This window comes from Prosopis cineraria, unplaced genomic scaffold (genome assembly GCF_029017545.1).
Source record: "Prosopis cineraria cultivar Desert tree isolate PC_DT_omini unplaced genomic scaffold, ASM2901754v1 PC11, whole genome shotgun sequence".
Classification (NCBI taxonomy): Eukaryota; Viridiplantae; Streptophyta; class Magnoliopsida; order Fabales; family Fabaceae; genus Prosopis; species Prosopis cineraria.
This window is the reverse complement of record NW_026555342.1, coordinates 17948088-17952386: the sequence shown is the minus strand read 5'-3', so window position 1 is coordinate 17952386 and position 4299 is coordinate 17948088. Positions and strand designations below refer to the sequence as shown.

The 4299-nt window shown below is 29.2% G+C and overlaps 1 pseudogene; it reads right to left on the bottom strand.

Annotated features, from left to right (window-relative positions):
• Window positions 1-2699: 2699 nt before the first annotated feature.
• On the bottom strand, window positions 2700-3950 carry LOC129284913 (rust resistance kinase Lr10-like; annotated as a pseudogene).
• Between the last annotated feature and the right edge of the window lie 349 nt (window positions 3951-4299).

The following is a 4299-nucleotide window of genomic DNA, read 5'->3' as shown; positions in this document are numbered from 1 at the left end:
ATCTTAAGTCTTATCAATAACTATTTGGTAACCATTACACCTTGCCACCCTCCACCATCACCATTGTTGTTTGGGTTCCATTAATATACATCTTTCATTTCTCCTCCATTTGAAACACAATTGAAAGAGTAAAATTTTCTCCCCATCTTTCTATTTCCCTTCCAATCATAGTGCCCTTCCCTTCCCCCTTTATTCTCTTAGTGGGTGGTGCGCTGGTGGCCGTTAGTATGTAGGTCTCCTTCTTGCCATTTCAATTTGCATGTGGGTGTTGCTCATCGTCTTCCATCTTCCTCTTCCATTATTAGAGAGTTTTTGCAAGTTCTTCTACTATAATAAGTCTTTATTTTTATTTATTTTTAAATTTTTATGCCTATTGGTATTGTGATTTGTTGATTTAATTGAATAATTTTATAGTGGGTATTTAATAAATGAATTTATGCCTTCAAACCTTTATTTTAATTCTCAAATTTATATTTTATAATAGTTAGGTATTTGTATAAATGAATTTGGGTATTTACATTTTTGGTTGGTTTAGTTAACACTGCTATTGATGCTGGATTAATTATATTTTTTGGGATGTCTTAAAAATAAGGAGAAACTACTAATTATTTTAAAATAAATAAAATATTATCTTAAATTAGTCATTGCTATTAATTTGAAGTCTTTTTTAGTGTTGTATAGATAAGTTTGAGTGTTTAGATTGTTGGGTTGATTTAATTAACATTGCTATTGATCTTGGACTAATTATATATTTTGGGAAGTCTTAAAATAAGGGGATACTCTACTAAAAATTTTAAAAATTAAATAAAATTTTATCTTAATTAGTCATTTCTATTAAATTGAAGCTTTAATGTCGTATAGACAAATTTAAGTATTTAAATTGTTAGGTTGATTTAATTAACATTACTGATCTTGTATTAATTATATATTTTAGGGAGGTCTTAAATATAAGGAGAAACAAACAAAATATTGTTTAAAAAAAAACCACTCAACAACATCAGTTTTTTTGAGAAATTGATGTGAAACTTTTCACTTCGATTTATTTATTTAACCTGTTATTTAATTTTTTTTTCCACATCAGTTATGAAACTAGCATGGAAAAGTTAACTTTCTGCTTCAATTTTTTTTTTTGCTTACCCCTAATAATCAATGTAAAAAAATCCAAAATAACTAATGTAAAAAGTCCTTCTTACAGCAGTAAAATCAATTAAAATGAATATAACTAATTGAGAATGCTGAGTCTAACAAAATAAGTTAATTTTTCACAAAGTGAAAAATTAAGTTTGAATTCTTGCTGAGAAAAGTGCCCACATTTAGTTCTCGACTATATCTTAAATAAAATTACCTCCAATAGAAGGATATCTATAAGAAATTAAATATAATCTACATTCTTAATTTTTTCTTAAAAACAAAAAATTTTAAAACTATCTTTCATTTATTAAGAGAGATGTATGAAAAAAATTTAAAGTGTGAAATGATGAAGGGTAATGGGAAAATGATAATTAGAGATCCCATAAGATATTAATGAAATATATATACTCTAAATTATTAAAATTTTTATAACAGACTATGATCATTACTTACAATTAAACAAATATCACTAAATACATGTGGGATTATTTGTAACATTAGTTAAAAATTTATGAGAGTTAGTTGTTAATTAATCTGAATTTTTTGCTATCAATATACAAATAAATCACTTAGAAAATCAAGTAAATGCATTTGGAATTATTTGTAACATTAGTTAGGAATTCATGAGAGTTAATTGTAAATTGCAAGCCAATCACTTATGATTTTTTTGTTGGTAATATATAAATAAATTACTTAAAAAATTTATTAACTATACTTAAAATTATTTATAATATTAATTGAGAATTTACAAGAGTCAGTTATGAATCACAAGTAAATTACTTGTTATTTTTTTTAAAATTAACAAAAAATAGTTAGGATCTTTGTAGCATTAATTGAGAATTTGTTAAAATCCGTTGTAAATCTTAACCCAATCAACAAAAGATAATTTATTACAAATAAGAATCATGATCTGTTATTAGGATTTCAATAATTCAAAATTTATAATTATCATTAATGTTCTTAAGAAGACCCCAATTGTCATTCCAAAGGGTAATTTTAGAATAATATAAATTAATAAATTATTATTTTGTACAACACATCTTATATTATGAAATATCAAACATTGAAATGTTACCTTTAGGGAATAAAATTTTTATTTCCTCAAATTCAACTCATTTATCAATTTGGTCTCTTAAGTTCACAACAATTATTAATTTGATCCTCATTTTTTTAAAGAGGAGATAACACTATTGTTAAATCTATTGACATGGATCACATGGATAATGAAATATATGTGAAAGTAGCCATGTAGATTAATGAAAGTAAAATATAATTATCTAGGTAGAAAAAAAAAATACTCAGAAATTGTTAAAAAAAAAGCAAATAAATAAAACACAATGTAAGGGACTTGTTTATTAGGGAGAGGAGTCGGGTTTATTCAAGATAGGCCAAATTTGGAAACTAATTTATTCATGCGAGCTCGAATTAAAAAAATAATGACGAATTCCAGCGCCAAAACTTGGGCATGCTCCACATGGGAGTGAAATCCCTATGTATGACCCCGCAATGATGACTACGTAGATGATGTAAACATCAGACAGATCATCATCAGAAAAGAAGACTATATCTGCACCTTAATTAGCGTCATTCTGAATAACTGTACATATATATGGAGATACATGATCAAAGTTAGCTGATGCCTGATCAATAGAGACAACAGATTTAAAGACTAACGAAGATAAACTAAATTAATCACATCATATATATGGATTAACGTCTGTTGACAATGAGTTGCCTAATCATTTGCCATGACGAGTATTTTTTGCGCTCTTGCGAAGCCTAAAGGCTCATATATATGGTAGAATGTTTTCCGGCTCAACATGTCCGTGAAGCATGTCAATTACTTTGCTCATCGATGGACGATCAGATGGTCTCATCTCAATACAATTCAATGCTATAGCAATCATTTTTAGCGCGATTTTCTTCTCTTCATTTGAGGCATTGCTCTTCAGTATTGATTCCTCAAACTGGTCATGAACCCATTTGGCAAAATAAGTTTGCCAAGAATCTCCACCACATTATGGTTCTTTCTTCTTCCTGCCATTTCCATCATCATCATTCCGAAACTGTAAACATCTGCTTTGTGTGAGATACCTCCAATATTTTTGTACAACAATTCAGGAGCCATGTATCCTAATGTTCCTCCAACTGTGGATAGTGATAGAATACTTTTATCTAGTGGACACATTCTTGCCATCCCAAAGTCTGAAATTTTTGGAACAAAATTGTCATCAAGTAGAATGTTGTGAGGTTTGATGTCAAAATGTAAAATTTGCATATGGCAACCTCGATGCAAATATTCAATTCCACGTGCGGCTCCTAAGGAAATCTCATACATCTTCTGATAATCAAGCATTAAGTCTCCTTGTTGTTCAAGTATGTATCTGTCAAGAGAGCCATTGGACATGAACTCATAGACAAGTGCTTTCTTTGTTCTTTCGGCACAAAATCCAATTAAACGGACCACATTAGCGTGATGAATACTTCCAATGGTGGAAACTTCATTGATGAATTCATGTCCATTGGTTTTGAGCTTTGTCAATAACTTCACGGCTACATAGTCTCTGCTTCGAAGTCTTCCCTTGTAGACTGAACCATAACCACCTTCACCTAACTTGTGCTTAAAACCATTGGTCATCTTTTTCACATTTGAGTAGGAGTATCTTATGGGCATCATGTAATTGTGACTTTGAAGAAATTCTTCAACCTCATCGTATTCAGCTGAATTTCCTTTTCTCCATTTTTGTATCAAGATTATAGTCACAAGGGGGAATCCAAGTGCAAGTTTAACAGCAAACCATGGAATCACTGTGGACAGAATTGTGAACACATATTATGTTTTATATATATATATATATATATATATAATTAATAACCAAGTGGCAAATAGTGTGTGCATTGACGCATGTGTGTGCATAGTGCGTCTTTTGTTGCATCTTTCCGAGTAAATTAACATATTATGTTGGCGTGAGAAAACGTTCTTGCCATCAAAAGTGAAAACCTTGATAAACCTTTGTAAGTAGAAAATCTTTAGAGTGGAAAATAATAAAACTTTGTAAGCCATAAATAAATGATTATAATATGATTTAGTTATATGCAAATAGATCCATCTTAGTTGCAAATTAAGAGTTACATTTTACATTTAAATACCTTATTTGCAATTGAGAT